The sequence below is a fragment of the Miniopterus natalensis genome, chromosome 9, assembly GCF_054644295.1.
Source record: "Miniopterus natalensis isolate mMinNat1 chromosome 9, mMinNat1.hap1, whole genome shotgun sequence".
NCBI lineage: Eukaryota > Metazoa > Chordata > Mammalia > Chiroptera > Miniopteridae > Miniopterus > Miniopterus natalensis.
The window spans coordinates 18337241-18349775 of record NC_142089.1 but is presented as its reverse complement, the minus strand read 5'-3'; the positions used below and the strand labels follow the sequence as shown (position 1 = coordinate 18349775).

Below are 12535 nucleotides of genomic sequence, written 5' to 3'. Positions count from 1 at the left end.
GAAGAATTAGCTGAGTCAGCCAAATAGAGAAACTGTAGATTAAAATGAACCTCGCTTGCCCTCTAGAGGCAGCTGTGTAGTTTTCCTGTTAAAGCTTTATTTACCCTTTTCTGTATTGTATTCACTACTAGAAATGTGTTTCCAGAGGAGGGAGAGAAGGGGTGGCAATTCAGTGGCTCTTTAGAGTGATCCCAGTGAATGTTGCAGGATTACAAAATTGGGGAATAATAATCTTACCGGAGGAAGCAACGTACTGATTCTGCATAATCTAATCGCCAAGCAATAACCTGGGTGTTCGTTATGCTGTCAGGTACACATTCCCTGTTCCAAAACGCTTTCTCAGTTTTGCCAATTTAGTTTAAGGGGACTAAGGAATCTGACTAAAATGTTTAGTGACATGAGAGAGAAGAAATGCCAAAATCTCAACATACTTAATTTTATCTGATCTTATAAATTTGTCAGAATTGAGCTAAATGAGTACTACTTGGGATTTTGGCTCTGTCTTGAATAATGGTCTAAGAAATGAATGCTCATACGCAGTATAGCAGAAAAAGTAAAAGATTCATAAGACATGATGTAAGATTCCAAACCTGCCATTAACTTATTTTGTGATTGTGTGAGTTAGTTAACTCTCCTGCCCTTAAGTTCTCCAACTCAGACAGTATTTAAGAAGTTTCCAATGCCAAACTTCTCTATCACCTTAGCCCTGGGCCCAGAGGAAGAATTGAAAACATCCGTTCCCTGAGGACCAGATAGCTTTCTGTTTCCTTTCACAGATGCAGCTGCTCTTTGTCTTCCTGGCCTGTGGTTTTCTACAATGAGGATGATGAGTCTGGACAACAGCCAACCTGGAAGATTCTTATCTCTTGAGCACTGCAGCCATACTTAGCACATTTCCCTGCACCTGGGACAGGAAATGCTGTTAGTGGACTTTGGGTCTTTGGGAAAAGGCACCCTAGAGGGTGTCCACATGTGGAAAAGAAGCCATCAATCTGGAAATCTCTGAAATGCAAATTATCAACTCTCTTGAAGTCTCAAGAAAGCGGTTAACTTGGATAAAATCAAGGAAGTCGGTTGGAGGGGCAGGAGTTTGCAGCTAAACCTAGGTTCTACTTCTTACTGCTGTGAGACTTGTGCAATTTACCCTGAGTCTGTTTTCACTTAGCCGAAATGAGGATAATAATTCTAATTGTGGGGTTGTAAAGATTGAAATGATATACTGAATATGCTTTTGGTAAAAGCCCATGTTTTATCCTGCATGAATAAGACATAAGGAAAGAGTGTCATCTAAGAAAAGCCCAGAACTCAATGAAAAACTAAACTTATTCTAATCCTTTGCAACACTACCCTTGTATCTCCTAGACATTAACAGATGCCCTTCATCACCACCTGGAGATCATGAGTAACGCATCAAAAAGTTGGTCAGTTTATTTATTTATTTATTTATTTATTTATTTATTTATTTATTTATTTATTATTTTATTTATTTGTTTGTTTGTTTGTTTATTTTTATGGATTTTAGGGAGAGACAAACATTGGTTTGTTGTTGCCCTGACCAGGGATTGAATCCGCAACCTTGGCATATCGGGATGATGCTCTAACCAATTGAGCTATCCATCCAGGGCCTAAAAATTGGTCAGTTTAGAATATGGGGAACATTTAAGTTCCTCTTGGCAGAGCTTTCATTCATTCTGAAATACCTACTATGTTTCAGGTATAGGATGCGTTAATAAGGAAAACAAAAGTCTGTCCCTGTGGAACTAACATCATTGTGGGGAAAGATGATCAGGTACATAACCTGGATGAGGGTAAATGTGCTAAAGGAAAAGGGAAGTGAAGAGAGTTGCAGATGGATAGTATAGGCCTCTTCAACAAGTAACATTTTATTCGAGTCTGAGTGGAGTGAGAACCATGGGATACCAGGCATGGGGAATAAAGTACAAAGGCCCTTTGGTAGAGCATCCTTAGTCTATTTAAACACGTACAGACACACACAGCATAGAGGCCTGTGTGGCTGGAACAAAGTAGACCGAGGAGGAGAGTAGTAGATTAGGCTGAAGAGGTTGCTGGAAACGAGATTGTGTAGATTAGCAAAACAGCTCTGAAGACAAGGTTCCTCTCAGGCCAGGAAGAGAGAATCTTCCAAGCCAGATAGATGGGTGATTGTAGTCAACTTTCAAAGGGGCTAAAACAGGAAGGGCATCTCTGGTCACAAGTCCTACTTGGGCCAATGGAAAGAAACTAATGGTAAATAGGTACTTATTATTCCAGCCTATTTTTCTAATGTACTTTCTGGGACCTAAAATGTCTCTGTGGTCTACTAGTTAGAATAGAAGCTTACTTGGTGTTATGGGGTGAATTGTGTCCCCCAAAATTCATATGTTGGAATCCTAACCCCAGTACCTCAGAATGTCACCTTACTTGGAAACAGCTGTTGCAGATGTTAAGATGAGGTCATACTGGAGTAGGATGGGCCCCTAATCAATATAATTGGTGCCATATAAAAAGGGGAAATTTGGACACAGAAACACTCACAGGAAGAACACAACATAAAGATGAAGGCAGAGATTGGGATGATATAGCAGAAGCCAAGGCATGCCAAAGATTGCCAGTGAAACATCCAGAAGCTAGGAGACAGGCATGGAACAGATTCTCCTGTATAGCTCTCAGAAGGAACCAACCCTGCAGACACCTTGATCTCGGACTTCTAACCTCCAGGACTGTGAGACAATAAAGTAGTGTTTAAGCCACCCAATTTGTGGTGCTTTGTTATGGCATACCTAGCAAACTAAAACATAGGGTCAAGTAATTTAAAAGGAATTTTGGCCTGGGTCTATCCCACGTATCCAACCTGTGATTATTTCCCTGTTTCTGTAGCTAACAGTTGTAACAGACATACTTGGCAACTGGCAGAACCTTCACATTGACACATAGCATGAAAACTATGTAAGAAGAACAAAGGAAAGTCCCCAGAACTGTTCTTCCCCCCCGCAGAAACATAAGCCAAAAGCAACAGCGCATCCCTAAGGGAATGGTAGATATTACCACCATCATCAAAGACAAATTCAGGAGTGGTGACCCCTATCTGTTCACATTTAAATCATTTGCCCTGTACAGGACTTGGCTTGTAGCTATTATTTCAGATATCACTTTATAAAGCAAATCAATACCTGCCCCTGGCACCTGCAGCCATGCAACTATTGACCTGGGATATGCTTTTCCCCCACTCTAGCCCAAAGAGCAGAAAATATGAAAAGCAGATTACTTTCACCTGTCAGGGTCAACAGTACATCTTGCTGTCGTACACCTGGGTTATATCAGCTCTCCAGCCCTGTTGAAATCTCATCTGCAAGTACTTTAATCATCTCACATTTCCCAGCAGAACATCACTCAACATGTGGACATCATGTTTTTGGACCTAATAAGCAGGTATGTAAAATCCCTTGGTAAAAAAAGTGTGCTTTTTTAGAGGATAGGCCACAGTCCTATAGAAATTAAGGGCACTTTCACCTCCATGAAGTTTTTGGGGATCCAGAGTAGTCTGAAGTATAGCAGGTAATCGAAAATGAAAAATGAGCTGTTGCACTGTACACCCCCCACCACTAAGAAAAAATCTGAGCATTTGATTGATAGCTTTTTTTTGTTAATATTTTTTAATATGTTTTTGTTTATTTTAGAGAGAGAGAGGAAGGGAGAGGGATAGAGATATAGAAGTAGCAATCGGCTGCCTCCTGCACGCCCTCCACTGGGGATTGAGCCCAAAACCCGGGCATGTGCCCTGACCAAGAATCAAACCAGTGACCTCTTGGTTCATGGGTTGATGCTCAACCACTAAGCTACACCAGCCGAGCTGATGAATTGCTTTTGATTTTAGAGGTAATGTACCACATTTGGTTATGCTGCAGTGACCTGTTCACCGAGTAACCCATAAGGCTACCTACCAGCTTTGATGGGCCCCAGAAAAGAAAATGGTCAGCAGTAGGTACAGACTGCAATGTCAGCAGTTTGGTTTTATGACCTAGCAGATCCAGTGGTGTGCAAAGTCCCTTGGCAAATGAGGATACAGAATACACACCGTGGCAAACTTCCATAAGAGAATCACAGCATAGGGCCTTATGATTTTGGAGTGAAGCCATGCTATTTTTGGCAATAGCTATTTTCTTACCACTGAGCCCTTGCTCCATGCTCGAGGGGGACCAGCTGGGCACTTAATAGCAGTTAGATTATATCAGATCCCTTCCATCATAAAGAAAGCAGCAATTTGTCCTCACTGGGAAAGACATTCATCCAATATGTGGATTGTTTCCATGCATGCCAAGCCTAAAATATTCACAAAGACATTTTAAACTGAGAAAAATCCCAATTATTATAAAACCAGACATTTCCCCCATCCCCTGTTATTCTAAATTTGGTTATATGTTCACATTGAGAGGCATAGTGGCTAAGGGGATAGACTCCAGAGCCAGAATGCCTGAGTAGGAATTCTAACTCCACCATTTAAGTATCTTATGACCTTGGGCAAATTATTTAACCTCTCTATTTCAGTTTCTTCATTTGGGACTGTAAGGATTAAATAAACACATATAATAGTGCCTTGCTTTTAGTAAGTGCTGTATGTATTAGCTAGTATCATTTTCCTTTATTATTATCATGATCATCATCATTATTGTCTGTAAACCTCCCAAATGCCTTATTCACCCTGTGGTGTTCCATATAACACTGCCTCTCATCCAGGGAGGCAACAGGCTCAGACCCACGGAATCGTCCCAGAGCAGCCGCCCTTACAGAATAGTCAAATGGCTTGCAGATGACTTACAGTCCTCAACACCCACAAAGGAAATACTCCCACCAGGGCACAAAAGGAATCTATCAACTAGAAGTTTTCTGGCCAATTTGGGCTCCTTCATTCACTAAACCAATAGTCAAAAAGAGATCAATTTTGTCAGGTGGAGTGATTAATCCTGATTCCCAAGGGAAATAGGTTGCTATAGCTCAGTGGGGAATGGGAAGAGGTAAACCTGGAACCTAAAGGACCCTCTGGGGCTCTTCTAGTACTACCCTATTTAGGAGTAAAGGTTCTAAAAGGCTAGACCACTAAGGGCTCAATTCCTTTAGGAATAAAGATTTGGGTCACCACACCATATAAAGAACCTCATCCAGCTGAGGTACTGGCTGGAAGAAAAGCAACTTAGAATGGGTAGTGGAGAAAGAAAGTTATGAATATAAATAACTCATGAGAACTTGAGAAATGATGACTACATTAGCATTTCATTTTTTCCTTGCTGTACTATGTGTATGTTTTATAGCTATCAACCCGTTTCTCCTCCACCTCCCACATTTCCTCTAGTATTATGAGGTGTGTTACTGTTAGTAACTTGATAATGTAGTCCTTAGGTTACAGGTTGTTGAGGTAGAATTGTGACTGAACTAGAATGGATGTTGCCAATAGATGGACACATGGCTGATAGGATTTTTAATCTCTCCTTTTAGGGAGGGGGTTTCGATCCCTAAAAAGCCAAAGGAAGAATTGGCGTAGATATGGTGAGTTGGCTGTCAGCATCCATTCTAATCTCTTTCTCATACTGCCAAGGCTGCAAAGTGAAACACTGCATTTCCCAGAATCCTTGCAGTTAATACTCTGCATACAAATTAGTGTCTATAAATTGCTTCCATTTATATAAGAGTTGGGAGGAGAAAGTGAGACCAAGGTCATCTCCAGCACCATTCCAGTGTCCAATCACTAGCTTCGTGCAGTTGAAAAGCAGCGGTGACAGCAGCGGAAGTGGCTTTCTGGTCCTTAGACTGCAGCTACAATGCTGTGTGTATTTTTTAACCATCCTATTTTTTTAATTGAGATATAACTCACATAAAAATCATCATTTTAAATTGTACAACTCAATAGATTTAAAACATATTCACAAAGTTGTGCAACTATCACCACTATCGAATTCCACAACATTTCCATCACATCCAAAGAGACCTATTAGCAGTCCATCCCAATCCGCCCCCCTCCCCCCACAAGCCCTGGCAACCACAAATCTAATTTCTGTCCCTATGAATTTGCCTATTCTGGGCATTTTATAGAAGTGGAATCATACAATATGTAGCCTTTTGTGTCTGACTTCTTTCACTTAGCATAAGGTTTCTAAGTTTCATCCTTATTGTAGTATGTAACAATACTTCATTCCGTTGTATGGCTGAATAATATTCCATTGTATATTGTATGGATATACCACATTTTGTTTATCCATTCATTAATTGAGAGACATTCAGGTTATTTCTACTTTTTGGCTACTGTGAATCATGCAGCTATGAATATTGGTATACAAATATCTGTTCAAGTCTCTGCTTTCAATTCTTTTGTGTTTATACCCCAAAATACAATTGCTAGATCATATGGAAATTCTATGTTTAATTTTTTGAGGAACCGCCATCCTGTTTCTACAGAGATTATACCATTTTACCCTTCAGCAATACACAAGGGTCCCACTTTCTCCACATCTTTGCCAACACTTGTTATTGTCTGTCTTTATCATTATAGCCATCCTAGTGGTCGTGAAGCAGTGTTTCATTGTGGTTTTGATTTGCATTACCCTAATGACTAATGATGTTGAGCATCTTTTCATGTATTCCTTGGCTATTTGTATATCTTCTGTGAAGAAATATCCAAATCCTTTGGTCATTTTTAAATTAGATTATTTGTCTTTTTATTGTTGAATTATAAGTCTTCTTTATATATTCTGGTTACAAGTCCCTTAATAGATATTTGATTTGCAAATACTTTCTCCCATTCTGTTGGTTGTCTCTTTACTTGGTGTGTTCCTCAATGCCAGAATTCCAGCAGCGGCCTCCTAACTCATGATGGCGTCAGAGTTAGTGACTATTCTGTGGTCTTGTCCTGAGTATCATTCTTGGAGGCTCATCCTAAAGGTCACTCCTCCAGCCCTTCCAGCTACTTTTTTTTAAACACCTGATTCCTTGTATTAAACCCTTTTCTGCTTAAAATAGAGTGGTTTCTGTTCCCCACAACTGATCTCTGACTGAGAAATAGCATAACTTGACACCTTTGGGCCAGGATATGACATGTCCTTTTGCTAGAGCTGATATGCAGCCAAACTAAAATAATAATAAATTCCTGGAAAGTCAGATTTGGAAGCACCTTTGAAGACCAACTGGTCCAACTCCTTCTTCTGTGAAATGAAGAAAGGAAATTGAGATACAACTAGGAAGACACACACACAAAAATCATGAAGCTGAGTACCTGCAATTCTCTCAGCCTCCTCCTGAGGCCAGCCGACCTGAACTGATCTTCATGAAATCACTGTGATCTAGGTCATGTAAATCCAGTGAGGCCAGCCCTGCCGACCTCACTGCAGCTGCTTGACACAAAATGTGGGCCCAAACCAAATGCTGCCATGAACAACCTAGATGTGATGGAGGCCAACCGCCTGTTAAGACTGTCTGGTATGGGAGACGTAAGTGCTGGGGGCACAGCCAGGGCAGGTTGCCAGGCATTGCTAGATCATTGTTCCTGTTCTCCAGGGACCTTGAGGCTGCTTCAGTGGCTTCCCCTGATAACCTCACTTCCTCTGTGCCCCTACCATAATCCCCATTACCAAAAGTCATCTGAACATGGCTCTTTCTTGCATATCTAAGAAGTTCATGCACTTACCCAAACATGGCCACCAATTTCTTGGAGATCACAGCCAGATCAAAAAAGAAGCAGGCCCAGATGGCCAATAGACATATGAAAAACTGCTCAACGCCTCTAATCATCAGAGAGATGCAAATTAAAACCACAATGAGGTATCACTGGCTACCATCAACAAATCAACAAATGATACGTGCTGGCGAGGGTGTGGAGAAAGGAGAACCCTAGTACACTGCTGGTGGGAATGCAGACTGGTGCAGCCACTATGGAAAACAGTAGGAGGTTCCTCAGAAAATTAAAAATGGAACTACCTTTTGACCCAGTGATCCCACTTCTAGGAATATATCCTAAGAATCCTGAAACACCAATCAGAAAGAATATATGCACCCCTATGTTCATAGCACAATTTACAATAGCTAAGATCTGGAAACAGCCCAAGTGCCCATCAGTAGATGAGTGGATGAAAAAGCTGTGGGACATTTATAACGTGGAATACTATGCAGCTATAAAGAAGAAGGATCCCTTACCCTTTGAGACAGTATGGATGGACCTGGAGAATATTATGCTAAGTAAAATAAGCCTGGCAGAGGAAGACAAATATCACATGAGCTCACTTATATGTGGAATCTAAGGAACATAATAAAGCAATGAACAAAATATATTCAGTGACATAGAAGCATGGAACAGACTGACAAATCTCAGAGGAAAGGCAGGGGTGGGTGGAGGGGGAGAGATTAACCAAAGAATTTATATGCATATATGCACAACCCATGGACACAGACAATAGTGTGGTGAAGGCCTGGGGCCTGGGGGGTGAGTGCAGGGTAGAAGGGGTCAATGGGGAACAAAGGGGACATCTGTAATACTTTAAACGATAAAGATAAATTTTTTAAAAAAAGAAAAAAAAGAAGCAGGCCACAAACCCAGACCTGAAACTCCAGATATCATGCACCCTCCACTCTGACATGGCTGTCTCACATGCAGATATGCGAGGGAGGAGGGCTTCATGCCTGGAAGTTGACAATGAGAGAAGACTGCTGGCACTGCTTGCTTGAATTCTGAGGCCTGAGTTGTTGTCAGAAAGATCCAGCAAGGGCAGGGTCACTGTCCCTCCTCTTGACCTGCATTGGAGATGCTGCTTAACTTGACCTTTGTGATCTGCCTTTGTATGTGGCTTGGAATATAGTTCCAGATCTGGATACTGCTTTGTCATTCCTTAGGCACTTGCCTTTGAGGAAATTCATCCATTGCTCTATATATAGACAGCTGCTCTCTTCAGGCTCTGCTGGGGCACAGAAACTGACACCCGGAGACAGACCCGGGCTGTGGAGATGAGGAATCACCAATGAAAAAATGGCACTTGAAACTGTAGATATGAATGAAAGGAGAATTGGCTTTCTCTTCTCATAAACCTTTAAGCAGTGAGTGTGCAGGGAAAGGAGCAACCAGAAAAGGGAGCAGGAGAACCAGGAATAAACAGAAAGTGGGAGCCAAGTGGGGTGAGAATTCAGGAAGGAGAGCATGATTAGTTGGCACGTGAGACCGGTCAGGCTGGCTGAGGGCTGGATTGGTCACGCGGGAAGTAATTGGTAACTTTGGAGGGAGCAACTTCCACCACAGAAAACATTTCGTTTAATTGAGATATGAGTGAAAGGTGAGGAGGTAGAGATAGTAGTCAACTCTCCTAGGAAGGGGAGGAGACTTGTTTCTTTAGTAGGAGAGACTTGAGCCTGCTTGGAGGCTCAGGGGAAATGGAGTAGAGGAGGGGAGAGTGACAATATAAAAGAAAGGAAGGGACTTGATGGTGCTATTTCTCTAAGAACATAGAGGAATGGGATCAAGGGCACAGCAGAGGGGATGGCAGTGGACACAAGAAGGGGCCCCTCCCTCTAGGCTTAGAAGGAGGTAGAGAGGACCATGAGATTTAGTGTCCTTCCCAAAAGGGGATAATCTTCACCATGAGAGGATATAAAATGCCTACTAGAGAACAGATGGTTTGTAAATACCAATCCGTCCCTCCCCTCCCTGGCTGTGTAGTTGCAGTCCTCTGAGGCCACATGTGACATCACTCTGGGATGTCACAAGACTAAAGAATAAAGCTAGAGCTAGAAAAATTAAAGGCAATCCCAAGCTTTTCTGGAATTCCAGGGGAGTAGAGGCTGCCTTCTCCTAAAGTTCCTAAGCTGGGAAGATGAAAGCATGGATCTTCCACTATGTGGACATAGACTGCCTGATATTGAAACCAAGACAGAGGAGGGCAGAGCTGAGAAGTGGAGAGAGGACAAGAGACACCGTTTGAACACACCATTGTTTTAATGCTGGGGGCTAACTGTGCCTGAAGCTCCTGAACTTTCCCTAAATCCAACAAATAACAGCCCCCCCCCCCCCCAAAGCCCATGAGTGTTAGGATTCTGTCCCGTGTAACTGAAGTTCTGAGTCATATGGGCTGTTGCTAGTGATGTCTCTAACACGTGCAGCTGGCTGAGTTGAAGGCAATACAGAAGGGTGAGGGGTTCCCGGTCCAGGCCAGGAGGTCAGCGTTCCCCGTGATGTGGCTGCACAGCCAGGGTCTCCTGAAGCTCAGATCGTGTGCTTAACATAGGTGGGAACCCAGGGAACTGGTAAAAATATGTCAGGTGGTTGTGCTGGCTATTTTCCCAAGAATTCAGTCAAAGAGATAAATTGTACAGAGAGAATAAGGAATAGTAAAAGCTAATGTTTCTGAGGCACTGATTGTGTGCCAGGCTCCAAGTCTTTACACACGTTAATTCATTAATATTCACAATGACACAAAGAAGTGGGTGCTGTTGTTGTTCCCTAGTTTACACTTGAGGAACTGCGGCGCAGAATAATTTGCCCAAGGTCATGAAGCTAGACGGGTAGAACTATGACTTGAATCAAGCAGCCTGGCCCTACAGCTTTGCTAAGAGAGCCTACCTGTAGCCCGCAATCCAAGCTGATGCAGAGTCTGTTGGTCAGGATACACATGGCAGCATCTCTTACACCAATATTGGAAATTAAAATTAAAATTTTTTAATATCTATTTTAAATTCATAAGCCCATTAATGTTAACATAAATAACACCTTTTTCATGGAAAATAACTACATTTTCCAAATCAAAATAGTGAGAGGAATGACATTGTTTGAGATTTTTTGCAAATCACTTTCATGTCTGACTTTATAAAAGTCATCTAGATTCCCATCTTCTTCTGTGTTTAATCTGTTGAGATATGTTGTTTTGGTTGAAGTATATGATGAAAATTTAGCCTCACACAAATATGTAATTGGAAAAGTGAGGGGTATTTTAAAAGCCTTTGCAGATAATTGTGGAAATTCCTCTCTGATACTATACCAAAACTTGACAAATGATAGCTTTGTCAAATTTAATTTCAGTATGGAACCTGAAACCGTATCAATCAACTTTTCATTGAATTAAAATACATTGGTCTGTCTCGCACTTCGAATGAATCCATTATTCATTCATGATTTCGGAACATTGTGTATTATTCGCTTGGAAAATAGTGGTTCCCTGAGTTGTGCAGATCTTCCAAATGTTGAATTTTCCAAAAGTCTATTTTCACTCAAAAGCTCAAATTTTATCATTGGCAGCAAATATTTTCAATTTTCCCCATTGAATTGACAGGCTCACTTCTTTCATTTTAGAGAAAATGTCTGCAAAAACCCACATTTGCATAACCCTAGTCTGTCTTTCAATCAGTAGAAATGGTGTTCATGAAAAGAAGCAGCTAGTTCAGCTTGCAACTCAAACAATGGCACAAGTGCTTTTCCTGGAGACAACCATGGTACTTAGGCACCCAGCAGAATGCTTCCTGTTCTGTCAAAATATTTAAAAGTATACTCAAGGGTAGAAATTTAATAGAGTTAATAATTTTTACTGTTTCATCAAGTTATTCTTAACTGAAATTGGCATATTTATTGGCAGTGACAATACAATGACTACAAGCAGAGCCTGGAGCCGCTGCCTTACTTTGCACTAAGGGGCCAGCTGTTTTACCCCCCATTGCTTTTCTACCATCCAAAAAGCAAAATAGCATCTAAGTATGATTATGAAAATAGTTTTGACTTCACAGATCCTCTGAAAAGGTCTTGAGGGCCCTCAGAGGTTCCCAGACCACATTTTGAGAACCACCAATTTAATGCTTTATTCATCAGTTAACGCCTATCATGTGACTGTTCCAGGTGCTGAATATTGAGGGGTGAGCTATATTTGAGGTACTCAGGGCCTCTACTCTTAATGTTCTTGCTAAGTGCTTTGAAGCACAAAAATTTTTCATTTGGATGAAGTCAAATTTATCTGTGGTTGCTTGTGCTTTTGGTGTCATACCTGAGAAACCATTGCCTAATCCAAGGTCACAGCGATTTATGCCCATGTTTTCTTCAAAGAGTTTTAAATATATATATTTTTAAATATATATCTTTATTGATTTCAGAGAGAGGAAAGGAGAAGGAAAGAGAGAGATAGAAACATCAATGATGAGAGAATCATTGATCAGCGGCGTCCTGCATGCCTCCTGCTGGGGATCGAGCCCACAGCCCAGGCATGTGCCCTGACCAGGAATCGAACCTCAATCTCCTGGATCCTAGGTCAATGCTCAACCTCTGAGCCACGCCTGGCCAGGCTCTTCTAAGAGTTTTATAGTTTTAGTTCTTACGTTTAGGTCTTCTGTCCATTTTGAGTTAATTTTTGTACATGGTATGAGGTAGGAGTGCAATCTCATTCTTTTGCATGTGAATACCCAGTTGTTCCAGCTACATTTGTCGAAAAGACTATTTTTCTCCCTTGAATCATCACGATACCCTTGTCAAAAATCAGTTAACCATGTGTGTATTTTTATTTCTGGTTTATATCTGGTTTCTTTACTT

General features: G+C 41.3%; 1 long non-coding RNA gene across 1 annotated transcript; it reads left to right on the top strand.

Annotated features, from left to right (window-relative positions):
* The first annotated feature begins 3396 nt into the window (after window positions 1–3396).
* On the top strand, window positions 3397–9955 carry LOC148092380 (uncharacterized). Its single transcript, XR_015715065.1, has 3 exons — window positions 3397–3429; window positions 5491–5541; window positions 9800–9955. It is a non-coding gene; the product is annotated as an uncharacterized LOC148092380 (long non-coding RNA).
* The last annotated feature ends 2580 nt before the right edge of the window (window positions 9956–12535 follow it).